General features: G+C 46.4%; 1 long non-coding RNA gene across 1 annotated transcript in view; it reads right to left on the reverse strand.

Moving 5' to 3' along the window:
- The window catches only part of LOC137645694 (uncharacterized), a 49,767-nt gene that overhangs the window by 20,370 nt on the left and 1,897 nt on the right, over positions 1 to 27,500 (reverse strand). Inside the window, exon 2 of the long non-coding RNA XR_011045336.1 lies at positions 18,261 to 18,350. This is a non-coding gene — a long non-coding RNA (uncharacterized lncRNA). The remainder of the gene's footprint in view (positions 1 to 18,260; positions 18,351 to 27,500) is intronic.

Below are 27,500 nucleotides of genomic sequence, written 5' to 3' on the forward strand. Positions count from 1 at the left end.
GGGTGTTTGATAACTCCGAGGGTATCGACGTCATGGGAGGAAAATTCAGGAAGGGGATCTTGTGTCCCTTTTTTGGACCTTGATTGTCCATGAGTCTGCCCCCCTTTGGCTCCACTCCTGCCAAAATTGTGAGAGTCTGGCTCCCACTAGTGTCTGGAGACAGCGTGTCTCACCTTCTTGATTTTTTCTGCTGTCTAGGGAACCTGCGAGCTTGACCTCCGGCAGCAATTCTTTGAGGTCCCCTTGAAGGGGATCTCCCACGAAAGGGCTGACGAGTGGGAGGAGTCTCCTTTTGTTTCCCTGTCCAGGGTCTTGTTGATGAAAAATTAACTGGAAGAACTTTTCTAGCAGTTCTAGAGATCAGGTCCTGAGTAACTTGTTGTGCCAGAGCTGCCGATAGATCCTTCACTAATTCCGGAGGGAAAAGATGATCCCCCAACAGAGCAAATAAAAGTTCAGATTTCTGAACAGAGGACAAACTTGCCGATAAGAAGGAACAAAGTGTGGCCCTCTTTTTAAGAATTCCTACCGTGAAAAGGGCGGAAAGGTCGATGGAACCATCCCTCACAGCCTTATCCAGACAGGCTATCAGATGCAATTGAGCCTCTTTCTTAGGGTCTGTGGACTCTGCAAGAGCTCCTATAATCCAGTCCATAAGGCTGAAAACTTCTATTGTTCTAAATATCCCCTTCAGCAGATGGTCCATTTCAGAATTAGCCCACATTATTTTTGACTTAATCATGGCTGACCTGCGTGATGAGTCAACAAGTCTGGAGATGTCTCCTTGGGAAGAGGCAGGAACTCCCAAACCAAGAACTTCCCCAGTCGAATACCACACACAAGATCTAGAGGCCAGACGAGTTGGAGGGAAGGAAAAAGCGGGTTTCCCTAGATCCTTTCTTTTGGCTGTCCATTGATTTAGGATAGAAAATGCTCTCTTAACAGGACGTAATAGAACCATTTTCTTAAAATAGGATGTTTTTTGAGGTCTGCCTTTCAAAAACTGAGATGGCGGGCTTTGAGGCGTCTGTTGTGTAAAATCTTCTGGATATAAAGATGATAAAACTGTCAGGAATTCTTTAAAATCTGCCGACTGTAGCGAATCCCGAGATTCGTCTTCTGAATCAGCTAAGGCAACATCGATTCCTTGGTTCGAATGTTTAGGAGGCAAAATCTCGTCCTCCTGTTGGTTATTGTCTCCCAAAAATAATTCACCTTGTCCTGAAGGAATCTCGTGAAGGATATCATCAAGTTGCGAAGAAGCATCCCGTTTATGTATAATATCAGCATCGTGAACCCCATGTGAGGGTACATCTTATTCGCGTGCGTCCGGCAAGCGTTCCGCATGTTGTATGTCAACAGCGTGAAGAGAGGAAGTGTTAGTTGCGCGTTCAGAAATTCGCGAAGGAGAGACAAAAATTTGTCTATCCTGATGCGAGAACAAGTCCTGATTATATGAGTCCAACATGAGTCCAGATTGAGAATGCTGTATGTCTACATGAGAAGTAACAATCTGCTGCATGCATCCCGAACACCGTGCGTCTGCTGCGAGCGGTGAGGGAGCGTCAGTATCGCGTCCGGTCAGTGGCGCAAAAGAGGCAACTGTTTGTCTATTATGACGTGGGGACAAAACCTGACTGCCTGTGTCTAGCATATGTCCAGGCTGACGCATGCGTCCGTGTTGCCGTGAGGTTTCAGACTGATCAGATTGCCGTGAGTTGTCCGAGTGTAGCGAGCGTCCCGCATGAGCGGTAATCGAGTGTCCCGCAGAATGCGAAGGTGAGACAACTGGTTGACTATCTTGTTGAAAGGACAATTTTTGACTGTCAGCGTCCGCATAAGACCAGACTGGCGTCTGCGTCTGGAATGCCATGAGGGAGAGACCAGAATGCCGCATGCGTCCGCCCTAACGCTTGCCGCAACGCGAGCTGAACGCCGAGAGGGAGCGTTGCCGAGTATCGGAGAACTACACTGCCCGATACTATCGGAAGACCGTTTTCTTGGTTTATTGCTGTCCTTAGATTCTTTTAGGTGTAATTTTTCTGCCCGAGAATCATAAGCATCAGACGGAGACTAAATAGACCTCTTTAATTCAGCCAAATCAGATACATGATGAGCGCCGTGTGCGCTAACTGAACGATGTACTGATCGCTGAGAGGTATCGTCAACTGTCGATACTTCTAGCGCGCCTTGTGCGCGATCTGAATCGTGTATCGATCGTTGTGAAAGATTGTCAACAGTATTAGCGTCTGCGTCCAGGTGGTTACCAGGGGAAAGACCTTGTGAAATCTCCCAATCTGGGAAAAGGGAAGGAGCGTGTACCGACGTAAACCGAACACCTTCTTCATCCGACGGACTATGCGTCTTACGTACAGTAATTGTTTCGATGCTGACACGTCGTCTTCGTCCGAAAGGAACACCTCCGGTGAACACCAGTCACTGCAAGAGGGTTTATTAGGAGACATACATCTCTTGAGTGGTCTAGAACGTAGTGGTTGACGCCAACCACGTCTCTGTTTTGCGTCATCCGACGAAGACGCATACATTTTAACCTCATCTTTACTATGACGAGGGGGAGCGATCTTTAAATTGTTAACATGATCGCTCGAGGGGACGTCCGTTCGCTGATCAAAGTCTGACATATCATTTGGCCTTTCGACATTCCTTCTCCCAGGGGTTGGGGAGCATGAAAGAGGTCCCGGGCTGGGATTATGACGGACACGAACGGAGGCACCCTCCATTTCACTATCACTATTTTGCTTTGCAAACCATGCACTGCACTCCACATAACCTCTTTTTCTGTAGTTCCATCAGAAGATCTATTAGAAAGTATACTAGTTGCTCTAGACCTTCTAATTCTATCCCTTTCCAGTTGCTTAATTTAGCGATCAAAATCATTCCAATCAAAATCAGACAAAGACTTGCATTCATTACATCTGTTACTATACGAACAAACCTGACCTCTGCAACCACTGCATATTGAATGTGGATCAACCGCGGCTTTAGGAATACGTGTCTTGCATCCTCTAGTACACTTACGATAGTCAGCCACTTTGTAAACGGAAAAAACAGTCCAGGTCAAAATCCAACGGAGTCCATTTAAATCGATAGTGAAAAGTCAAAAGAATATCCAAAAACAAGTGACGAAAGTCGTTAACAATAATCACACAAAAGGTACTTCACCAAATTGTAGAAAAGTTAATTAGCAGCGAAAAGAATTTCAGAGGTGTTGATTCGATCAACGGCAGAGAATTTCTGAAGAATGTTGGGAATGGTGCTGATAGCCTACGAGTGATGGCGCTCATGTATGACCACCTACTGTCATGGCGGCGATCGCCACGAATTTGAATTTTCTGTCGTGACGCGTTAAAATGCAAGATTTAAGCTATATATATGTAACTACCAGGGAAGTTACATATTTAAAAACATAAAACATGTGCCTAGTGAAGGCCAGAAGGTAAGAAGGGCATGGACCCTGGAGGAGGAGGAGTCAGCCTAAGTGATGGCAGGGGAAGGTGAAAAGTCTGCCTGTCCCAGAGCTTGCCCCAAGGGAAGGCCAGGAGTTGGGTTCACTTTCCTTCTTTTGCCTTATCCCCACAAGGGAAGCAGAGGGCACAGAAGTCCGAATACTGGAGGGTGAAATAAGAGAACTTGAAGACTTTAGCCGAACAAACTCTCTTCAACTTATTTCTTCTACTACTGTACTCCAACCATTGCACTCGCCACAGGGAATACCTGTGAACAGTCATGTCCTTACAAAAAGGGCATAAGAGAAAGGGGTTCACCTCCTGCCTGGACACAAAGGAAAATAATTTGCATCCAGGCTTACTAGGCCAGGACCTCATACCTACACTGTGATTGTCACCTCCATCAGAATCACACAGATACACTCTGAAAAAAAAAAGAAATTTAAAACAGCTAGGGCTTTGTTAAGCACAGAGTGTGTACCTTTCTGGGGCTACTCAATATGCGGGCGTGAGGACAGGCCTTCTCCACTACCTGCCAGTAACTAAAGACACCTCGTTTTAAATTTTAATAGCCAAGTTCCAGATACACTGAAATAAAAGGACAAATTTGGAAGTAATTTGTATTTTTCCTAACGATACAAACCTGTAGCTATTTATATAGGTATTACTTTCGGCGAAGTTGAAAAACGAGCCATTAGACTTAACGAGGGTTAACCACCCACACCAATAGTTAGCGGAGGGGTGGGGGATAGTAGCTATCCCTCTGACTCACACACCTGTGACTGTAACTCTCTTTGCTTGGAGGTAGGACTTCAAGGGAAACTGGGTTGGCAGGCAAATCTGTATAAATAGCTACAGGTTTGTATCGTTAGGAAAAATTCAAATTACTTCCAAATTTGTCATATGTTCCGTAACTGGAATACAAACCAATGCTATTGATAGGGGTTAACTAACCCGTTAGTATGATGGACGTCCCTGCCAATCTGGCTTTTTTGGCTTTTACCCGGGGATTCCCCTTATGTGTGTTAGAACATAATGGGTGGAAACCCTACACCGCGCTAAAACCTTGCTATGCATGGTCTGGGGCCTACACAAGCTGTGTATTAATGATACTAGCAATGTGGCTGTCAAGGCAAGAGTTCTTCCGAGTCATAGGAATCTTATGAGGTCACTAAAATACTCTCAATACCACCTCGCCAGGGTATGGGGATGTAACAGTATTGACACAATACCAGGTTACACAAGTTTTAATAATTTATATAGGAGATATTTATTTTAATGTTGTTACTCTACTTGAAATATTTCATTTCTGGGTCGATCTGTGACGGCCGGTGAAAAGTCCTTCTTTTCTAATATAAATCTTCCAAATATACTAGAGAAAGATGAAAGCATGGAATGCAGAGGTTACAACCCTCGCGCGAGCACCTTGTTGGTGTCGTACAGTATATCTAACAAGGGCGTGTGTAAACCACTATTCAGAGGCTGTCTTCCATTTAGATAATCCCTTCATCAAAGGGGAGGGCCGTGACAGGCCCTAGAGAATACAGTTGAGCTACCCTACCGACACCTACTACTCGCGCTCTCCAGGTCATCCTTCTGCAAGAACATATGGCTTGGCAAGGAAAGGGTGGGTCCGTACAAAAATAACCAGGAAGGGTTTCACCGGGCGTCACAGGTCTCTCCCCAGAAATAGATTTCTCCTTCGTCAAAATCCCTTTTTCCTTTTTTCCTTTCCTCACTGAGCTATTTTCCCTGTTGGAGCCCTTGGGCTTATAGCATCCTGCTTTTCCAATTACGGTTGTAGCTTAGCAAGTAATAATGATAATAATAATAACTGGTTGAGGTCAGTTGTGCAGAGGACCCTGGATGCTGATTTCCCCAAGAGGGGAGGATGAAGAAATCAAAGAGCTAGTCAGCCTTATTCCTTCACTCAAGACTAAAACTGGGTAAACAAAGACCCTCAACCTACTGCTACTTGTCCATCAAGGAGCTTGAGGTGTTAAACCAGTTGTTGTGCAGCCACCACAGGACCGATAGAGAACGTTACAAGTTTCCTCTGTGGTACGTCTAGCATTTAGTGGGTGGTGAAGGTCGTTTGCCGCTTTCACATGTCCACTTGTTGAACCTGCGCCACAGAGTAGTTTCGTTTGAACGCCAGGGACGTAACAATGTCCCTGATGTCGTGTGCTCTGGGTCGAAGAGACAGACGAGGATTTGCATTCAGAGCGATGTCAATGACCTTGGGAATCCAAGCAGAGATGGTGTTCTTCGTGACCCTCCTCTTTATATTCTCCGTGCTGATGAAGAGTATTGACACTCAGGGAGAGCTCTCGTAGTTTCTTTGAGGAAGGGCCTCCAGTTTCTCTTTGGCATAGTAACCGTTGATGTGGATCATTGGTGATGTTGTGACGGACTCCCAGACCGAAGGGTTTGGATTCTGGGAGCTGAGCTGCCAAAAGCTAAGTCGAGCATTACTTGGCCCATCGTCGTGAATGAGAGACATTAAGGGTGACCTCTGGGGTTCACCGACTCTCTTGGCATAAGCAAACACGAGCAGGTGACCTGTCATGAAGGTCAGGAAACCTCTGCTGCTTGGAGTCCTGGAACAAGGTCTCCTTTACGACTAAGGGTCCGTTGGGTTAAAACTCTGAGGGGCAATACCGACGTGGGGAATCGTTAATTCCTTCCGGTCTGAAGGCGAGGCTCAAGGACTAGCAGTGGCCTTTCCTTGCCGGGACAAAGAGAAGCTTTCCTCCTAAAGGTAGTCGAGGAGGACCCCTAATGCTGGCCTAGTAGTATCAAGGGGAGGGATACCCTTCTATAATACTGTACCAACTTAAAGTCCACTTAGCGTGGATTAGCCGAAGACAAAGATCTACCCAGGTATACAGACATTCTCTTTGCAATCTGTTGCGGGAGATTCCCTGAGCGAGGAGTTGGATAGCATCCAGCTGTGAAGTTGCAGCAGAGATACTGCTTTGTGAAAGATGTTCACGTGGTTGTTTAGAGTCAACGAGGGGATTCTCTTGGGATCTCCGTCAGAAGTTGCAGACGAGTCGACTAGGCAAGAAGAGACTGCTGGGCAAGACTAATCTTGCAGATGGGACGAGTCTGCTGGGCAAAACGAGCCTCGTTGGCGAGATGAGTCTGATGGCCTCTTCCCGAAGATCAAGGGCGGGGAATGGATGAATCCAATTCCTGTACATCTTTCAGGATCTACGTCAGTAGGTGAGACGAGTCTTCCAACGAGACAAGACTGCTGATGATGAGGCCTGCTCTGAAGAGCAATGGCGGGAAATGGGCGAACCCAATTCTCGTGGAACGAACCAGGAAAAGGAAAATTCTCTCTCAGATGGGAAAGGTGACTACCATTTGCTGCTGCTGTCAGCGATTCTTCGAGCAAGCATGAAGATTGCTGCATAGTGGCTGGTGGAGGAACAATTCCCTTGGCAGGGGAGTTGATGAATCCCTATCTTCGCTGGAAGAATCCTCCTGCAGTAGTTGGTAATACTCCCCACAACGGAAGGGAGAGTTCCAGCACCTAAAGACAATCCTCTTAGCAGTATTCTATGTTTCCCATCCCGGAGTTTTAGCCCAAGATGAAGGTCGACATTGGGCGTTGTATGAGAAACAAGCCTGAGCTCAAACAGAGATCGCCTCGAAGGGGGGGTAGTATCTCTTGCCCGTTGGAAGGTTCTCCTCATCTCTGAGAGGTTTAAGAGGCGGTCCCGTTTTAGCTCTGATCACAGCCCAGAGGCCAAGTGATACAGCATGCACAAACCCCCCCCCCCTTTCTATGATGAATCTAGAGGGAGAAATCAATTCGGAGAAGAACCGAGGAGATTGACTCCCTGAATGAGATTCTCATCTTGCAACCTCCTTATCAGGACAGTCTCTTGCTCAGATCTCTTAGAGAAGCAGAGGAAAGGAAGATACCTGGTGCCAAAGGACCTGGGTTCCTGAAGAGGTTGGATTCAACGGAGATTGATGAGGTCTTGTCGAACGTGCGAAAGATTAAAATGTAGGACTAGCAGCGAAGGCATCTTCCACCCACAAGACATCATCTCGGGATGGGTCGTGGTTTTCGTTGGAGTGGCCGGATGAAGACCGGCTGGAGAGGGGCTCCAGGGCTCATAATCCTCAATGAGGTTTTCAACAGTATCTTTCAACTCTTTCCTTGAAGGGAAGGTGGTCTCTAACATGGATAGTTTAGGTGGAACACACTTGTGTTGGTCACTCGTAGGGGAAAGGATCGTATCTTCCACAAGTTTCGAGGCTACCCTGAGTTCTCAATGGACTTCCTTGATGGGCGAGGGCTGGAAAGAGTCGGATAGGGACTCTTTCCCTGCGAGAAACTTTCACCTGGACTGCTGGCTGTGGAGGTGAGGGCACGATGACACTTGACCTTCCTTTAGATGTCCTGACAGGGTTCAGGTTTACCCTGGACGAGACTAACTCGTCAGGGACACCTCTTTTCTGCTTCAGGGGAGAGGAAGAAACCGAAGTTTCTCTGCGGGAAAGAATCGTGGATTTTTGCCTTGGGTCCGTAGAAGGCGAGGAAGACATCCAGGGGGATCCTGGGAGTTTCCGATGGACAAGCAGGTGTGATACCTGTCGCGAAGGCTTGCATGACAGCCCTAACCAAGGCGCCAAACCATGGGGCACTATCGGAAAGTTCACCTGAAGGGAATGACAAAGAGGGCCTCCACAAGGAAGTCTTATCCACTGTCGAAGAAGCTCTCGAAGAAGGCTGCAGTGCTGATGTCTTCTTCTGAGGAAAAGGAATTGGCTGTGAAGGGGGTCCTTCGGAACTTTGAACTCCTACTGCTTTTTTCCGCTCTCCCCAGCGAAAGCAATGTTCATCGTTTGCGGAGAGGAGAACAAAGCGAAGGAGAACAATGGGGAGAAGACTTATGTCTCTCTGGAGGGAGCTCTGAAGCTCGAGGAGGAAAAGGCTTAGTAACCTTCTCTTCCCACGAATGGCGACGTTTTAGAGTGGTGTCTTCTGGCGAACGTTGGTGACGATCGAGGGCTGGTTCCTGAGGTTGCTATACTGAGGCAGCGAGGTCACGCTTAGCTGTTGATGGAGACTTTTGGTCGTTTGACGATCATCTAGGCGATCGGCGAATTGGCGAACAACGAGCAATGCGAGGCTCAGGTCATTTACTTTCTAATCCTGGAGAACGGCGAGTCGTTGGTGAACGACAAAAAGGTGACCAGTGAGCAGCCGAAGACTGCTGACAAGCTGGCGAGCAGCGGGCTGCTGGTGATCGGCGAGTCGGAGGTCGACGGGTCAGTGCGCTGATGATTGGTGACCCAGGGAAGGGCTGTGACCCTTAAGAGAGCGGTAACCCGAAGGAAATGATCGCAAACAGACCACCGTCGGCGAACAAAGAGCAGCAGCCTGTAGACGAGTCGGTGATGGATGATCAACCAGATGGCTGGAACCAGCTGGTGAGCTACGAACCGGAGTTTGTTGGCGAGCAGATAGCGAGGAGTGATGGTCTGTCAAGTACCGCGAGGCTAGCGAACGACAAGACTGCGGAGAGTCCATAGGTACGGACAAAGGTCGGGACCAGGAGGGTATAAAGTGCCAAGGGTAACCATCGTGCAATACCTAATCATCAATGGAGAGTGCTAGATCAGGTTTCAAGAAGGAAAACTGCATTAAACTCCTTCAACTCTACGAGGGAGAGCCACCGAAGTAGAGGACACTGGGCGAGTTGGCTCTCGACAATCGATTATTTGAAGAACAGCAGTATGGTTCGACAATTGGTGAGCTGGCGATCGGCGAGCTGGTGATCAGCAAGCTGACGATTGGAGAGCAGGAGATCAGTGATCGGCGAGACTGGAGATCGACAATCGGTGAAAGATGAGGTAGCAGTCGGCAATCGGCAAACTAGGGAGGGACCGGTGATCGGTAAGCTGGAGATAAACGATTGGCGAGCTAGCAATCGGCGATATACCCCAGTCATCGGTTACAGGTTGGGAAAACCGGAGATTAGATGGGCTAAAGGGCCACAAACAGCAGTTCGATGGTGAGAGGTCGGAGAGGAGCTTTGGACAGGTGAACGCCTCATGGCTGGCGAATGCCGAGTATGAGGAGAGTCCGGTGAGATAGGCGAGGGTTGGGAACCAGAGGGTGCACGGCGAGGCTGACAAGACTCGTCCGTCCTTGACGATCCTCCAAAGATCATTCGGCAGATGTCGACAACGAGCCAAACCAATATCTCTTTGCCAAAGGCAAAAGAGCATGTCTGAGGCGACAAAGAAGACTATTAGCGCGGCGATAATGATGACGATCCTCCTCAGCAGAAAGATCTCTGAAAAGTCTCTGAAAAAGTGTCTCTATGAGTGGTCTCCCCCGAATGAGGGGTGATCACCCGTAGGAGAGACTTGCCTCAAACTTTGTTCCGCCCCCGACGGAAGAGTCGGCTGAGTATGGGGGTAGCTGTCAGCAATTGCCCCGCAAGTGGGAATGTTGCAAGACAGAGATGATAAAGGGAAGTTTTCCTCAGAAGGGAGAATAGAACAACACCCGGGGAGGAAAACTCCCTCGGAAGAGAAAGTAGCCCAACTCCTAGAGGCAGACCCCCGGGCAGTGCTCTTTGCTCCCTATAAACAAGCCTTGTTCAAGTTGAAGGTCTGCATCGAGCGATACCTATCAAAACGTAGCCGGAGCTAGTTCCTCGAGATTAGCCTGCTGATCAGGAGCTGCCACAGGTGCAGGAGAACAGGAAAGAGACTGGGTAGTGACAGCAAACTCCACAGGAACGAACAGCACTGCTCTTCTGCATCGGCTATCTTAGCCGAACGAAAAAGTACGGCATTGCGACTGAGGAAAAATATGATATTTTGATTATATAATAAATTTTTGAATATACTTACCCGGTGAATATATAATAGCTGACGTCTCCGACGGCTCGACAGAATCCAAAAACTCGCGAGCGATCGCCATGAAGGTAGCGGGTGTGCCCACCAGCGCCGACTATCGGCCAGATACCGCATATACAGTACATGTAAACAGCTCCGGGTAAGTATATTCAAAAATTTGTTTTATAATCAAAATATCATTTTTAAATATTAAACTTAGCCGGTGAATATATAATAGCTGATTCACACCCGTGGTGGTGGGTAGAGACCAGTATTAATACAGTTTACGGCGCATATGCTTAGAGTTTTTGACAGTTATATCATAACAAAACCCAAATAAATATAGGTACCTGGTAAGGAAGCTGACTCTAACGATTACTCTGCCTTGTTAGTCCGCTTTCCTCACGAAGCCCAGCCATCCTCTTAGGATGCTGAAAGACTCCCAGGAGCTGAAGTATCCAGGGCGACAACCCATACAACAGGACCTCATCAAAACCCTTAATCTGGGCGCTCTCAAGAAATGACATTTGACCACCCGCCAAATCAAAAAGGATGCGAAAGGCTTCTTAGCCTTCCGTACAACCCAATTAAAAACATTTCAAGAGAAGATTAAAAGGATATTGGAATTAAGGGAATGTAGTGGTAGAACCCTTACCCACTACTGCACTCGCTGCAACGAATGGACCCAGTGTGTAGCAGTCCTCATAAAGAGTCTGGACATCTTTTAAGTAAAATGACACGAATACCAACTTGCTTCTCCAAAAGGTCGCGTCCATAATACTTCGCAGAGATCTGTTTTGCTTAAAGGCCACGGAAGTTGCTATAGCTCTTACTTCGTGCGTCTTAACCTTAAGCAAGCAACGATCTTTTTCACTCAAGTGAGAATGAGCCTCTCGGATTAAAAATCTAATAAAATATGACAAAGCATTCTTTGACATAGGCAATGAAGGCTTCTTAACTGAGCACCACAAGGCCTCAGATCCACCTCGTAAGGATTTAGTCCGAGCTAAATAAAACTTCAGAGCTCTAACTGGACACAGCACTCTTTCAAGCTCGTTGCCTACGATCTCTGACAGGCAAGGTATATCAAATGACTTAGGCCAAGGACGAGAAGGCAGTTCATTTTTGGCCAAGAAAACCAAGCCGAAGTGAACATGTGGCTTTATCTGTAGAAAAGCCGATGTTCCTACTGAAGGCATGGATCTCACTGACCCTTTTAGCCGAAGCCAAGCACACTAAGAAAAGCGTCTTGAGGGTGAGATCCTTCAGGGAGGCTGAATGTAATGGCTCAAACCTGTCGGACATTAGGAACCTTAGGACCAAGTCTAAGTTCCATCCAGGAGTTGCCATACGACGCTCCTTAGAGGTCTCGAAGGACTTAAGGAGATCTTGGAGATCTTTATTATTGAACAGATCTAAGCCTCTATGTCTGAACACAGATGCCAACATGCTCCTGTAGCCCTTAATAGTGGGCGCTGAGAGGGAGCGAACATTTCTCAGATGTAGGAGAAAGTCTGCAATTTGGGCTACAGAGGTACTGGAAGAGGAAATGGATGATGACTTGCACCAGTCTCTAAAGACTTCCCACTTCGACTGGTAGACCTTGATGGTAGATGCTCTCCTAGCTCTCGCAATCGCTCTGGCTGCCTCCTTCGAAAATCCTCGAGCTCTTGAGAGTCTTTCGATAGTCTGAAGGCAGTCAGACGAAGCGCGGGGAGGCTTTGATGAAGACTCCTTACGTGGGGCTGCCATAAGAGATCCATCCTTAAAGGTAGACTCCTTGGAACGTCTACCAGCCATTGAAGTACCTCTGTGAACCACTCTCTCGCGGGCCAGAGTGGAGCACCCAATGTCAACCTGGTCCCTTCGTGAGAGGTGAACTTCTGCAGCACCTTGTCTAGGATCTTGAAAGGTGGAAAGGCATAAACATCCAGGTGAGACCAGTCCAGCAGGAAAGCGTCTATGTGGGCTGCCTCTGGATCTGGAACTGAAAAGCAGTAAGTCGAGAGCCTCTTTGTCAGAGAGAGTCGCAAAAAGATCTATGGTGGGTTGACCCCATGTCATCCATAGCTTCTCGCACACCGTCTTATGCAACGTCCACTCCATGAAGATGACTTGTCCTCTTCTGCTGAGGCCGTCCGCCAAGACATTCATTTCCTTGCACAAATCTCGCCAAAGGAGAGATGTTATTGCCTTAAATGGAGTTCCTTCTGATCCATGGATCAAAGACCCGAGCCTTCCAGACTGTCCAGTGGAGCTCCCTAACCCAAATCCGATGCATCTGAAAACAACACATGGTTTGGGTTCTTGATCGCAAGAGAAAGACCTTCTCGAAGTCTGATGTTGCTGTCCCACCAAGTCAGACATGTCTAGACTGAGTTGGAGATTGGGAAAGAGATACTCACTAAGCCCTTCTCCTTGTTCCAATGTTTTAGGTGAAATCGGAAAGGGCATAGGTTGAGTCTCCCCAGAGAGATAAACTACTCCAGCGATGAAAGAGTTCCCACGAGGCTAGTTCAAACTCTTACAGAGCAACTGTTTTTTTCTTGCAAGTGAAGGACTTTTAACAGAGCTCGTTCCATTCTTGCGGGAGACGAAAAGGGCCGAAAAATCAGACACTGTATCTCCATTCCCAAAAAAAGAATAGTCTGGGATGGGGTACTGTAAGTTACGACTTCTCTACGTTCACTATGAGACCTAGCTCCTTGGTTAGGTCTAATGTCCATTAGAGGCTCTCCAGACAGCGATATAATGACGACGCCCTGATTAGCCAGTCGTCAAAATAAAGGGAGGCTCTGAATCCTCAAAAAATGTAGAAAGCTTGCTACATTTTGCAAGGGCCTTGTAAAAACAAGAGGAGCAGGAATGAGGTCGGAGTACAGTGCTCGACAGTGGTACATTACTTTCCCGTCCACAAACCTCAGATGTAGTTGAAAGTTTGGATGAATCGGGATGTGGAAGTATGCATCCTGAAGGTCGAGAGAGACCATCCAGTCGCCTTCTCTTAATGCTGTCAAGACAGCTTGGTAGTCTTCATCGTGAAGTTTGTCTTGACAATGAACACATTGAGCGCACTTACATCTTAAGTACACCTGCAGTGAACGTGGCTGCCAGATCATTGGAGCCATCCCTGATAGTCTTGTTCCTGCAGAGAACGTGGCTGTCAGATCATTGGAGCCATCCCTGATAGCCTTGTTCATGCATGACATAATTGTACAGCAAAACTTCAAACGCTCGAAAAACTCCTAACAGGAGATGGTCTAGCTCTGAAGCCGACCATAAAATCTTGGAGCGTCTCATGGCCAGGCGCCGGGGAGAGTCTATGAGGCTTGAGAAGTCTCTCTGGGCAGAGGCAGGAACTCCCAAGCCGAGAACTTCTCCCGTGTCATACCAGACGCTCGCTCTATAATGTAAGCCAGTTTAAAAGGAGGGAAAGCAAAGGCTGTCTCCCCCAAACTCCTCCTGGTGATCAACCAGTCGCCTAGCAAACGTAAAGCTCTCTTGGAAGAGCGAGAGAGCATTAGCTTAGAAAACAACGGCTTCGAAGTAGCTAGGCCTAGTGTAAACTCTGACGTTTAGAAGAACGAGGAGCAGCAGTTACAAAATGGTCCGGACAAAAATCCTTAAAAATCAGCATGATTTATTTAAAGTCCATAGAGGGCTGAGCAGCTTTAGGCTCCTCTCCGTCTGACAAAGTCCCCAAGGGAATATCAGTAGGAGGGGGATCAGCAACTTCCTCATCTGAAGGAACCTCGTCCGACAATTGCCGAGTCTCATGAAAAGGAGAGACCTGCCGCGGTGGCAATGCTTGACAGGCAAAGTCCACACGCAAAGGAGCAGCAGTAGCAGTCAAGGAAGCGACGTCATGTCGCTGCTGAAAGGACTGACCAGTAACAACAACAGGAGTTGATGGACGCTCGACGTCAAGTCGAGACTGCCTTGACTGCCTAGACTGAGCAGTCAAAACAACCCTTGACTGCGGTGCTTGACGCTCAACGTCAAAACAAGGCAACTGAGCTGGTTGGCGAACGTCCTGAACGTCAACACGAGACTGCGGCAGTGGCTGAACGTCAACACGAGGCTGCGGCAGCGGCTGAAAGTCAACACGGGACTGCAGCGAGTGAGGATCCAAGTCACGTGACTGACGTGACAAACTACCGACATCACGTTTCATAACGTCAAAAGGACGAGTAAATGCTCGTTTGGGCGGCTGACGGCCAGAGTCTCGTTTAGCTTAACGGCGACTCGAAAGCGAAGGTTCATCGTGAACCTGCTCAACGTCATACTTCTCCATAAGGGAGGCAAGCTTAGTCTGCATGTCCTGCAGGACAACCCATTTAGGATCAACGGGAGTCGGAACGGGCCGAGACGACGGTAACGTCTGTGTTGGCAAAACATTGCCTTTACCGCGACCCTCGGACCCCGTGTTACGCTTGCGTTTAATAGGCGAACCGTCTTCCGACGACTGCAAAGGGTCAGAGCTGTCCCCATGGCTACAGCCAGGACGCTGGACCTGTCCTGAAGGGACTGACTTCCGCTTTAAGAGTCTAGAAACTTTGCTTCAAGGTTTCTTTTGCGAGAAGCCTTCGGATGACGAGGAGAAAACAGCCTCGCTCGTCTTATGGTAGGGGCGATCTTGCGAGACACGCCCGATATCATAGAGGGAACGTCTGTTCGTTGGTTAAAGCCCCTCGTCCCCATAAGTCCTACGACATTACTTCTCCCTGGAGCATGGGAGCCTGAAAGAGGTCTCGGACTAGGTGAACGACAAGCACGAACAGACGAACCCTCGGTCGCAACACTAAAAAACACTGCGCAATTATCACTTTATCACTACGATTTTCTGTTTTTGCACTTACTTCACTGATATCGTATTTTTCAATAATTTCACATTAGGCATGAATAAAACTGATTTCTACCTGAAGCACGCAATTCTCCCTTACATCAAAATGTTATAATTGCGAAATGAGTCGTATAAAGTAAGCACATTAGTACAAGCAAAAATCAGTAAACATATATATCGAATAAAACGGAAATATATAAAGTTAAAAAGGATCAGTGACTGGGGAGGAGACTAAACTCTAGTTCATTAAAGACTACGTTTTCAATCTCTCACCGTACAGTGCCTTGGGACGAGAATAAAAACTAAAAAAGTTTTATCCTTTCTCCCCGTACAGAGACTTGGGACGAGAGTAAAAAACTGAATCGAGAACAACGTTACTCGCTTGGGACGAGAATAAAGATCGGAACGTTCTCTCTTCCTCTCTCTCTCTCTCTCTCTCTCTCTTGATTTCACACAGAAGAGAAATGCCCACTCACCCTTCGTCAATAAACAGGTTATTTGACCAAAGGAAAAAACTGAAAGGACTAAGAAATTGAAAATTAACAAGTTCCTTTAAATTAGTATTTAAAACACTTCAGTTTAAAAGAAGAATGAACAAAACGTCAAAATCGATTTACTCTTTCTGCAAAGTGAAACCGTGATTCTCTCTTTCTCTATCGTAACGATAGAGCGCAAACTGCGTAGCATAAATAAACCAAACGTTAGTTCATCTTTGAAACAGCACGAAGACTATTCAAAGAAAATCTTTCATAAAATATCTACTAAAAAATATTAATTTCATAACTCTTACAGAGCAAATGATTTAAATTTAACGAAAAGTTGAATGGGCTCAACGTTGTTTAACTTCGGTTTCCAATTTAGGACCGCCTACTCTCGGACTAGGGGAGGAATAGGTAAGGCCGCATATAAACAAAACATAAAATTTATCTTGATGTTTAGTATAAATGGAAAGCTAATCGAAGAGGCCTAATAAAGGCGGGTGAGATATAAAATATATAGAGGAAAATCTATAATTAACAACAACAATTTATAACGTGATAAGATAATTGCTAAAAGCCTAAAACACACTTCCGTACACTAAGGGAAGGGTCGGCCATCTTTACTCTATGGAAAAAACCAGAGATAAAAAAGCAAGGGCAAAACACTTTTACTCTCCTTTCAAAAGCATTTCTTTTGAGGATAGTATTGAATAATCCAACACGGCGAAAGCAATAAAACCAAAACCAAGTACTTCACCAATTCGGTAGAAAACTCGAGGTCATAATAGCGAGTGGAATCGACTTGTCGATGAAACCGACAGAGAAGAACTGGAGCTGTTTACATGTATATGCGGTATCTGGCCGATAGTCGGCGCTGGTGGGCACACCCACTACCTTCATGGCGATCGCTCGCGAGTTTTTGGATTCTGTCGAGCCGTCGGAGACGTCAGCTATTATATATTCACCGGCTAAGTTTAATATTTAAAAAAAACGAAATTATGCAAGATAAAACTTCCTCGGTAGAAGCACCTAATCCGCGGACAGAAAAGATGTCTCACGAGAGAAGAGACACAAATTAAGGACTGCGCCCTCTCTTCCCCAGCCCAATCGACGAGAGGAGGAGAGCAGCAGCGTAAAAAACTGTAACAAAAGAAGAATTACAACTAATTAATTCAGCTAAGAAACACAAACTACTCGGGAGAACCACTCAACCCTCTGGCAGGAAGAGGGTTCCCAGAGGGGGAGCGGGCAAGCGAAGTCATGCGCACCCTCTGCCAGCAAGAAAAGCCATAGGACCATTGTACCAAGAAGGAGAGCGGAATCAAAGCTGAAAATCTAAATCACAAACAGTTATTATTTCAATTAATTAATGAAGAAAACCATTTGGAAGCACAATCCCACCCACGAACTGGAAAAGTGTTTCCCCCTCAGTGGATCTGCTGGCCATCCACGTAAAGTGAGCGGCGTTGTCAGTGAGAAAGAGGAAGACCGAAGTCAAGCTCTGTGAAGGCCGCAAGCAAATTCCCTCTAAGAACACGTAGGGGGGAGGGTGACGTTAACATCCTAACGGAGGATGTATCCAAACGATGACGACTCCCCTGCAGCGGCAGCCAATGTCTACTGTCCAAAAGAGATAGGTCGTAAGGGGAGAAAGTGTGTCTGTCAACATACTATTATTATTATTATTAATATTATTATTATTATTATTATTATCATCACCATTATTACTAGCCAAGCTACAACCCTAGTTACAGTAGTATGACGCTATATAAGTCCAAGGGCTCCAACAGGAAAAAATAGCTCAGTGAGGAAAGGAAATAAGGAAATAAATAAACGATGAGAAAACATGAACAATAAATTACTCTAATAACAGTAACAACATCAAAACAGAGGAGTACCCAAATGATGACGACTCCCCTACAGCGGCAGCCAATGTCTACTGTCCAAAGGAGATAGGTCTTAAGGGGAGGCTTTCCATCCTTGAGAACCTGCTGCACTACGCTGTCACACAAACAGCAACATTCACTGTAAATAAAGTCTAAAATATATATAAAAACAAAGAATGTTTTCATACACACTGTATAAAAAAAAAAAAAATAAGATTAAAAGTCATAAGGCTGGTTAGTTGGAGAGAGGAAAGAGAGGTCTCTCTCCTCGAGCCAAAAGTAAAGCGAGTTACAGGTGTGCGAGTGAGAAGTTTAGCTACTACCCTCCAACACTCTGCTAACTAGCGGTATGGGTGGTTAACCCTCGCTAAAAGTGTAATGACTTGTCCTTCAGCTTTGCCGACAGTAATCTATACTCCTATAAATAGCGTTGGTTTGTATTGCAGTTATGGAACAAACTCCTACTCAAGGATGATAATTTGTATATATGTAGGAACCAATGAACTTCTTTATCTAATTAGCCATTCCTAATGGGTACCAATAGCGACAATGCATACCTGAAAGACTGACCCTAATATTTTTTGTTTACTGAAGGGCTTATTTTATTATAAGATACTCTAGTTTAAGTTATAAAGCATTTATAACAAAAAGATTCTGGAATTTAGAAAAATTTTTTAAAGGGGTTATAATTTCAAAGGCTGAAATAACTAACCTGACGAGAGCTGGTTTGAACTGAGCGGTGCCATAATAGCGAAAATTCTTCACAGTTTTAAAGCAGCTGAGCACAGACTTCATTTTTTTTCTGAAATGATAAATTGAAACCAAGGTAATTTTCTTTAATCAAGGTAAAAAAAAAAAAAATAATCTGTAACATGAACTATAATGGGCAGCATAAAATACTGTGGAGTAGAAAATGTTAAAAGCAATTTGCATTTTTCATAGCGACACAAACCAATGTTCTTTATAGAACGAAGTACATCAGCACGAGCCGGAATGGCCATTGAATTGTTAATAAAGTGGTTAGGCAATAATAGATGGGCAAGGCAGATCGTCCTACCCACCTATCGGACAGTCAAGCTACTTCCTGCTTTCGTTTCCCAAAGGGCTGAAGAAAGTGTTCTTGCTCACTTCCTCCTCTTTCTTTTGTGCTAACAAAGAATGGGCGAAATTCAGACCTACACTGTAAAATGACAAATTCGTAGGTAATCTGTATTTTTCCTAACTATACAAACCTTAGCTATTTAATATGGGGTTATTACTTTCGGCATAGCTGAAATGCCGAGCCAATAGAATTTTAACGAGAGTTTACTACCCCACCGCTAGTTAGCGTGCGTTAGGGAGGGTAACCTGCTACCCCCCCCCACACACACACACACCTGTGATGAGCTCACTTTGCTTAGAGGTAGGACTTCACGGGGGATAGGGAGTTTGATTAAATAGCTAAGGTTTGTATAGTTAGGAAATATACAAATTACCTACGAATTTGTCATTTGTTCCATAACTGAAATATAAACCACGCTATTTAATATGGGTGACTCACCCCTTAGGAAGGGTGGCAAGTCACAGCCAGTACTGGCTTTTGGCTTTGCCCGGGGACTCAGTATCTGAGTGTGTCAGCACTCAGCAATAAGGAGTTCCTACACCTCGCTGTGGCCTATGTAAGCGGTGTGTGAAGGTCTGAAGTGTGACTCGTCCTAGGAAGTTGACCTGTAGTCCCTTAGAAGGAAACTTTAGGCTAGGACTCTCCCAATACCACCTCGTCAGGGTATGGTGACGTGACAGTATTATCTAAATACTCGGAACACAAGGAAACATGGTTTACCTGCAGTGGTTTGAGGTCAGCTGTGCAGAGAACCCATGATGCTGCTTTCCCAAAGAGAGGGGAAGATGAAGAAAAGAGTAAGGGCCAGACAAATCTTTTCATTCATGCAGACTAAGACCAGGTAACAATGCCCTCAACCTTTTGCTACTTGTCCACTAAGGAGCCTGAGGTTTTAAACCAGCTGTTGCGCAGCCACCACAGGGCCGATAGAAAACGTATCGAGCCTCCTGTGGGTCACGTCGTGCAGGTAGTGGGCTGTGAAGGTCGTTTGATGCTTCTACACCGCAGCTTGAAGGACCTGCACCACTGAGAAATTTCTCTTGAAGGCCAGGGATGTAGCTACGCCCCTGACATCATGTGCTCTAGGGTGACATGATGGAGGAGGGTCTGGATTCAGGGACAGATGGATCACCCTACGAATCCATGCCGAGATGGTGTTCTTGGTGACCCTCCTCTTAATCCTCCCAGGACTAACAATGTTTGCACCTGGGGACGGACTGTAGCCGTTCTTCCGAGATATAACCTCAGACTCCTTACTGGGCGCAGTAGAAGAAGGTCTGGGACATCTGTTACAGAATGTTAGACTCGAATCCAGAAGGAGTCGAACCAAGCGCCCGGCCCCCCCTGATTTTGAGTCTTAGCACCAAACCCAGGGACGAGTTTAAACGTTACCTTCCCTCCATACCCTTGCATGGGCTATGTCATACGAGACCATGAAGTTTACCGACTCGCTTGGCCGAAGCCAAAGCTAATAAGAACACCGTCTCCCAAGTTAGGTGGCGAACTAAAGCTTGCATAATGGTTCATAGTGAGGTCTCTTAAGAGACCTGAGAACCCGAACCACGTTCCATGGAGGTGGTCTCACATCCGACTGAGGGCAGGTAAGTTCATAAGCTCGTATGAGGAGGGAAAGTTCCAGCGAGGAACAAAAGGTCATTCCTTTGAGCCTAAGGCTAGACTTAAGGCCGAGTGATAGCCTTTCACCAGCGAGACAGAAAGGGGCCTTTTCTTCCCGTAAATACACGAGGAACTCCGCTATTGCTGGAATAGTGGCACCTAGTAGAGAGATACCCCTTCCAAGATACCAACCACCGAAGACTTTCCACTTTGCCTGGCAGACAGATGCGGATGATTTTCGCAGATGTCTAGACATTTCTAATCGCAACTTGTTGCGAAAATTCCTTTCTCAGAGGAGATGCTGGATAGTCACCAGGCTCGAAGTCGTAGCGAAACTACAGCTTTGTGGAAGATGCTGGCATGTGGTTGTCTGAGTAGATTGTGTTGTGGAAGGAATTCTCTCGGAAGTTCCGTTAGGAATTGCAGAAGGTCCGGAAACCATTCCGTGTGATGCCATAGCGGAGCTATGAGGGTTATTGAAAAACTGACCGATAATCTGGTCTTGTGGAGTACCCTCCTCATCAGACAGAACGGGGGAAAGGCGTACACGATGTTGTCCCCCCCGTTGTTGGGAAGCATCTTGCCAGAGTGCCTTGGGATCCGGGACTGGGGGGAAGTACGGTGGAATCTTGAAGATCAGCGCTGTCGCAAACAGATCCACAGTTGGGAAACCCACAAAGTCAGGACTTTGTTGGCTACAAGATGACACAAAGACCACTCGATACTCACTATCTGAGACGCTCTGCTCAGATTGTCGGCGAGCACATCCCTCTTGTCTGGAATGAAACGCACCGATAGTAGAATAGAGCGAACTCCGGTCCATCTCAGTATCTCTACTGCAAGATGGGATAGCTGCTTTGCAAAAGGTACCTCCTTGCTTGTTGATGTAAGCCACTACTATGGTGTTGTCGCTCATTACCACCACAGAGTGACCTGCCAGGTATTGTTGGAACTGCGGAAGGGCCAACAAACCGGCCTTCATTTCTAGATGATTTATATGGAGGCACTTTTCTGATTCTGACCACAGGCCTGAGGTCCTGTGGTACAGAACGTGGGCCCCCCCTTTCTTTGAGGCGTCCGAAAACAGCATTAAATCTGGGGGAAGGACGAGAAGATCTACTCCTCTTCGTAGGTTCTCGTCTGTCACCCACCACTGGAGGTCCATCCGTTCCGCAGGACCCAAAAGGATCATGACGACCGGGGAATCGCAACCTTGATTCCACCAGGACTTGAGCCGCCACTAGAGATCTCATCCTGAGGTGATCGTTGGGAACTAGACGAGCCAAGGATGAAAGGTGACCGAGGAGACGTAACCACGATTGGGTTGGAAGCTCTTCTCGACTGATGAAAGGGCTTGCGACCCTTCTCAGCCTTGCTATCCTGTCGTCTGATGGGAAGGCTTTGTGGAGATTGGTGTCTATAATCATGCCTAGGTAAACCAGTCTTTGAGTGGGAAGCAGAGTGTACTTCGAGATTTACCATGATCTCCAGATCCTGGCAAAGTCCTAGAAGTTTGTCTCGGGGTCGAAGAAGGGATGACTGAGTCTGCTAGAATCAGCCAGTCATCCAGTTAACGGAGGATACGGATGCCAATCCTGTGTGCCCACGATGATATTAGGGTGAACACTTCTGGTAAAACCTTGTGGTGCTGTGGAGAGACCGAAACACAGCACCTTGAACTGGTACCCGTTGTGGTCTAGGCTGAATCCTAAGTACTTCCTTGAAGACGGATTGACTGGGATCTGGAAGTACCTGTCCTTCTGATCTAGTATACACCTGAAGTCTTGCGGCTTCACTGCAAAACTGACCCTGTTTGCGGTCTCCATTCTGAACGGAGTTTGCTTTAATCTGGACCTCTGCCCTAAAGGCCCGCCCCCTTGCTGATCCCATGGCAAGGGAGCTAAATGACACCGGATTCGTCCTCAGGGGAGGTAGAGATGTTGTGAACGGGACGCGATATCCCTGACTGATTACGGAAATCGTCCAGGAATCGGCCCAGAGTTCCTGCCACCTGTCTGCGCAACCTTGTAGGCTCCTCCCACTGCGGACCTAGCGTTTGTGGCGTCGGCTGCTCCCTCTAGGACTTCTTGCCTTTCTTGTCCTTGACCAGAAAAGGCTTAGATACCACTGCCTTCGCTGCCGTTGTTTTGGTGGGACATGGCTGCTGGGGTGCTGGAGGTTTATAAGGCTTGAATGTCAAAGCCCTATGTAGGAGGCAGTTTTGGTGACTTCCTTCACCTCTCAGCAGCCTCCTCCCCGTCCTTAAGCTCAAACCAGTTTGTTTCCATAACAGAAGAATGTTTGAGCCTGTAGATTCCGGTGCTAGGGGCCTCCCGGTATTGTCTTGGAGTCCTTTGACTCCGTCCTGGGTTGGATGCAGGACTCTAACAACGACGGAGGCAGGCTCTTCTCCACCCTTATTCAAGAAGGCTTTACCAAGCGAGGTGGGGTTTCCCTCAATAGTGTGATGGGGGAACTTCTCACCTCACGTGACTCTCCTGAGGACGGGAAATCTTTGTCCGAAGGGGAGGGAGAAAAGTCTGAGGGGGGAGGGGGCCTGCCTCGAAGACTTACGAGGAGACAGCTTCGTCCTCGGAGAAGTTACTGCATCCGAAACTCCTCTTTCCCTCTTCAGGGGAGTAGATGCAGCCAAGGATTTGTGGCCCAACTCAGAGAGAACAGGCTTTAAAGCCTGTGCTACCGCTCTGATTAGAGCCCCAAACTAGGGCTGACGGCTGCGCTGTCAGACACTCCCTCTGGAGGAGTCACCTGTAAGAAGAAGGAAAATAAGGAAGAAATGTCCCTGGACCTTTCTGGAACCTTCCCCCCTACCGGCAAGCACGCTGTTCTGTGCTTGCAGGGAGGGGGAATGCGGTGATGGCGCCCTTACCGTGCGTTGTCCAGCAGCCTCGCGCGTTGGAGGGTATTGGCGAGCGAGCGCGCGCGCGACTTCATAGAGTGTGCGGGAATCAAATTGACGTGCAAGATCAGAATGAAGAGCCCGTGCGGGCCAGAATGTTGGCAGGCGGGCGAGATTTCATAGAATGTGCAGGAATCAGATTGACGTTGGCACGCGCGCAAGACTACCAGAGCGCGCGCGTAAGACTATTGGCGTGCGCGCGGGAGACCATCGGTACCCGCGCGTGGACAAGATCGTCGGCGCTTGCGCGCATAAGAAGATCGTTGGCGCTTGCGTGCATAAGAAGATCGTTGGCGCTTGCGCGCGTAAGAAGATCGGCGAGCGCGCGCACGTTTACGCGCTAGGTTGAAGGGTCAGCTGGCAGGACGATCAGGAACTGGAATGTGTCTTTAAAAAAGGGCGGGCATCCCCCGATGAGGACCGTAAGCAGGACTGCTTTAGAGTCCAGGACCGAAGTCCTTCGTTGCAGCGCAAGGTTGCGCCGGTAGATCAGTAAGTCAGCTGGCAAGACGATCAGGAACCGGGATGTGCCCTTTGGAAGGGCAAGTATCCACCGATGGGACCGTAAAGGTCCGTGCTAGAGTCCAGGACCGAAGTCCAAAGGACCACGTTGCAGCACAAAGTAGAGGTCACTGGAAGTTCTGCTTGATCCTCCGAGGCGGAGTCTCTATGAGGGACCTATCCCGCGAACGAGAGAGGCGCCCTTCGTAGTAGAGACTTGAAGACACACGTGGTGAATCCCTTTGGGGCCGTTGGATCAGCAAGCTGAACTTATCAAGAACGATCCGATCCTCCGAAGAGGAGTCTCTATGAGTGGCCTCTCTCGCGAACGAGCGAGGCGACACTTCGTAGAAGAGACCTGAAGACACTCGTGGTGACGGAACGGTAGGACCGTTGGATCAGCAAGCTGACCTATCATGAATGATCCTCAGCAGAGGAGTCTCTATGAGTGGCCTCTCTCACGAACGAGAGAGGTGAACACTTCGTAGAAGAGACTTGCCGAGACTGTGCTCCACCCCTGAAGGAAGAGAAACTCAGCAAGGGGGGAGAAAAGTCTGGCCAAAGGTCAGCAACAGTAGTCGAAGGCGATTAATTTATTAAGGTATGAGAAGGTCACCCTCTGAAGGGAGAAAACCTCACACCTGGGGAGGAAACCTCCCTTGGAAGGGAAGTTGTCCAACCCCTGGAGGCGAACCTCCTTTAGCATTCTAAGATGATCTGAAGTGCTGGCACGTTGTCACGGGAGTACTTCTAAGAGAAGGGATAACGCCCATGACGACGTCCTCTGAGGGACGGCAGCGACAGCAGATTCCCCAGTCATGAACAGGACGGTTCGGCAGACACAGCAGGCTCTGCTTCGTTGGCACTCTTTAGTCGAACGAAGAAGAACTGCATAGTTAACTGGGAAAATAAAATTAAATAATTATTTTAACAGAAATTCCCCAGGGAGGAACTCCGAAGAGAAACCTCGAGGGAAAAACATAAAATAAGAATTAAGTATGCGCCCTCCTTCCCCAGATGACATCCATGGGAGAAGGGGGGCGGAGAGCTGTAATAAAAACAGAATTATAACAGAATTATAATTTTCTAAATCATCTAAGAATACTGTATACACTAAAAGTGAGAACCACTGACCCCCCGAAGGGAAGTGTTCCCCACGGAGCAGCTAAAAAGTTAAAAGACAATTAGGTTTCACTAAAAATAATCGAGACAAACAACGGAAATAGCAACCTAACCCGCAACGGGAAAGGAGCTATCATAATAGTACGTAGTTGTAGTAAGGGGTGAACGACCTCGAGTAGAGAGAGACCGTAATCAATCTAAAAAAAGGCCACATTCCCTTCGCTAAAAATCCAAGTTTCCCGTAGGAAAAGAGGCAAAGCAAAGATAATAGATGAATGAAGAGAGTCCAGGCGATGACTATTCCCCTGCGGCGGCCGAGTTAACGGAAATAAGCCGAAGGGAAGACCGAAGGACCAGAGGGAGAGGTCGTTCCCCATGAAGTGGAACTGTGGTGGCCTTGCACTACACAAGTGTCGTTGTCGTACATCACACACACAGCACAAACACTGAAAAGAAAACTTACTACATTTCTATACAGAAATATATACATAAACATAATGTTTATATATATATTCCAAGCATAAGAAAAATAAGTAAATAAGACAAAAGCATTAATATGGCAGTCAAAGAGGCGAGGGCGAGAGCGGACACGTCTGCCTACCACCCGAGCCGAGAGCAAAGCGAGCTAATCACAGGTGTGTGTGTGAGGGGGGGGGGGGTTGTAGCAGGCTATCCTCCCTAACTAGTGGTGGGGTAGTAAACCCTCGTTAAAATTCTAATGGCTCGTCATTTCAGCTACGCCTTAAGTAATAACCCCATATTAAATAGCGTGGTTTGTATTTCAGTTACGGAACAAATTCCCTTTAGACATCCCACCATGGCCCTAACTGTATATAGAAGAATGTCATCTTGATCCCCTCAACGAGAGGGATTCGAAAAAGTCTTAAAGCAGGGGTCATGGGCTGACAATTTTTGGTTTTTGACCCCAAACTGAGACTGTGAAATTCCCCTACTCTTCTCACTAATCCTAAGGCTAACAGAGGCTTTCTTGAGGGTCACATCCCTTTCAGATGCCCTTTTCAGGAGCTCGTACACCGCATGTGTAAGAGACCTGAGGAAGAGACGCCCCACTCTGGGGCCCGAGGTCACAGGGTAGTCAAAACTGCTCAAAGCTCGCACAAGGTTAAGTGACAGACTTTCCATGTTGAGACTGTGAGAAACTTCTCTCTGCAGAGGTGGACGAGGAAGCCTGCGATCTGCTGGAAAAAATGCTCCAACTATGAAGACATGAATTGTAGAATACTGCAAGGCTTAATTTTCTTCGTAGATAGCTATAGAGGACTGTCACAGGTATCCAGCCCTAAAGTTATGTGAGAAAATCCTCTTGCTGTAGCACTTTCACTTTTATATTTTACGTATTTTTCACTTTTGTATTTTATGTAATTGTCTTCCCTTTTCTTGGTACCAACAATTCTGTCATTTTCCTCAAGAAAGTAGATGTCTTCCCTTTTCTTGGTACCAACAATTCTGTCATTTTCCTCAAGAAAGTAGAGCTGATGCAATGTTAAAGTGGCTTCTGTAGTATTTCCCTACTTTTAGAGCCAATAGTAATGTGTGCATGGACCAAATTATTAAAATAAAATATATGGAATTATAAAGAAATATAGAGTTTTAAAATTCCCATTTTAACATGGAATTTGTACAAAATTTTACATCTTTCTAGGTTAAAAGACCAGTGTGTGCATAAGATAAGAACATGAAATCTGTCCCACTTTAATCGCCAGTCCTCTTCAACTTGAGAAAAATTTACCAAGGTTCATACTAAGAAATCAAAACTTCCGAGTTTATTATAATCGAACACAATTCATATAATCACAAAAAGACAGTTTTGAAAAGATTTGTTTGAAAAATAAAGTAAAATTTATCTTTAACAAATAAGAAAGTTACCAATTATCATAATCTCTTTATAATTCTAATTTCCTTATTTTTCTTCATTGAAATAATTCTTCTAATAAAAATAAACTCAAGCATACAGTAATTAAATAACAATACAGCAAGTAATCTAATTTCAAGATCTTTAAAATTTTCATAGCAGAGAGAGATAATCTGTCCTTACAACTGTAATGCACATATATACTTTTCTTCAGAATTTTGTCTAACATATCAAATATTACTTCACCATGCTCTATGTATGAGCCTCTTAATAATTTTTAATATTAGAATTTCTATGCAAAAGATTTATCACTGAATAGTTTACATATATTAGTTGTAAAGTTTTCCTGTATATTCTATTTTTATTACTGCATTGTGTAAGAGGGGAAACTGCAAAAGAGAGTGCCCAGTTTGAAAATGTTAGGCCTTGAGCAGCACCACATTCCCATAAATGCATGAACTTTTATGTAATTGGTTATATGGTACTCTGTACCCCAAATAACGAGGGCCGACTGTAGACACTTTTTGTGGTAATAACCATCACAAGATTGCATCCTATCCATGCTTTGTTCTGCCCCTTCCTAGATCTATAATTTTCTATAATGTATTTTTATTAAGAGAGAGAGAGAGAGAGAGAGAGAGAGAGAGAGAGAGAGAGAGAGAGAGAGAGAGAGAGAGAGAGAGAGAGAGAGAACTGTATATGTATTCACTCTGCCTGCTAACTTAGCTTAGATAATATATATTCACCTGTGCACCATTCAGATACTATGATGTTGATGAGCAACAACATGCCACCCCAAAGCAGTTGAGGGAAGTAT

The sequence above is a fragment of the Palaemon carinicauda genome, chromosome 1 (assembly GCF_036898095.1).
Source record: "Palaemon carinicauda isolate YSFRI2023 chromosome 1, ASM3689809v2, whole genome shotgun sequence".
In the NCBI taxonomy this organism is placed as follows: Eukaryota; Metazoa; Arthropoda; class Malacostraca; order Decapoda; family Palaemonidae; genus Palaemon; species Palaemon carinicauda.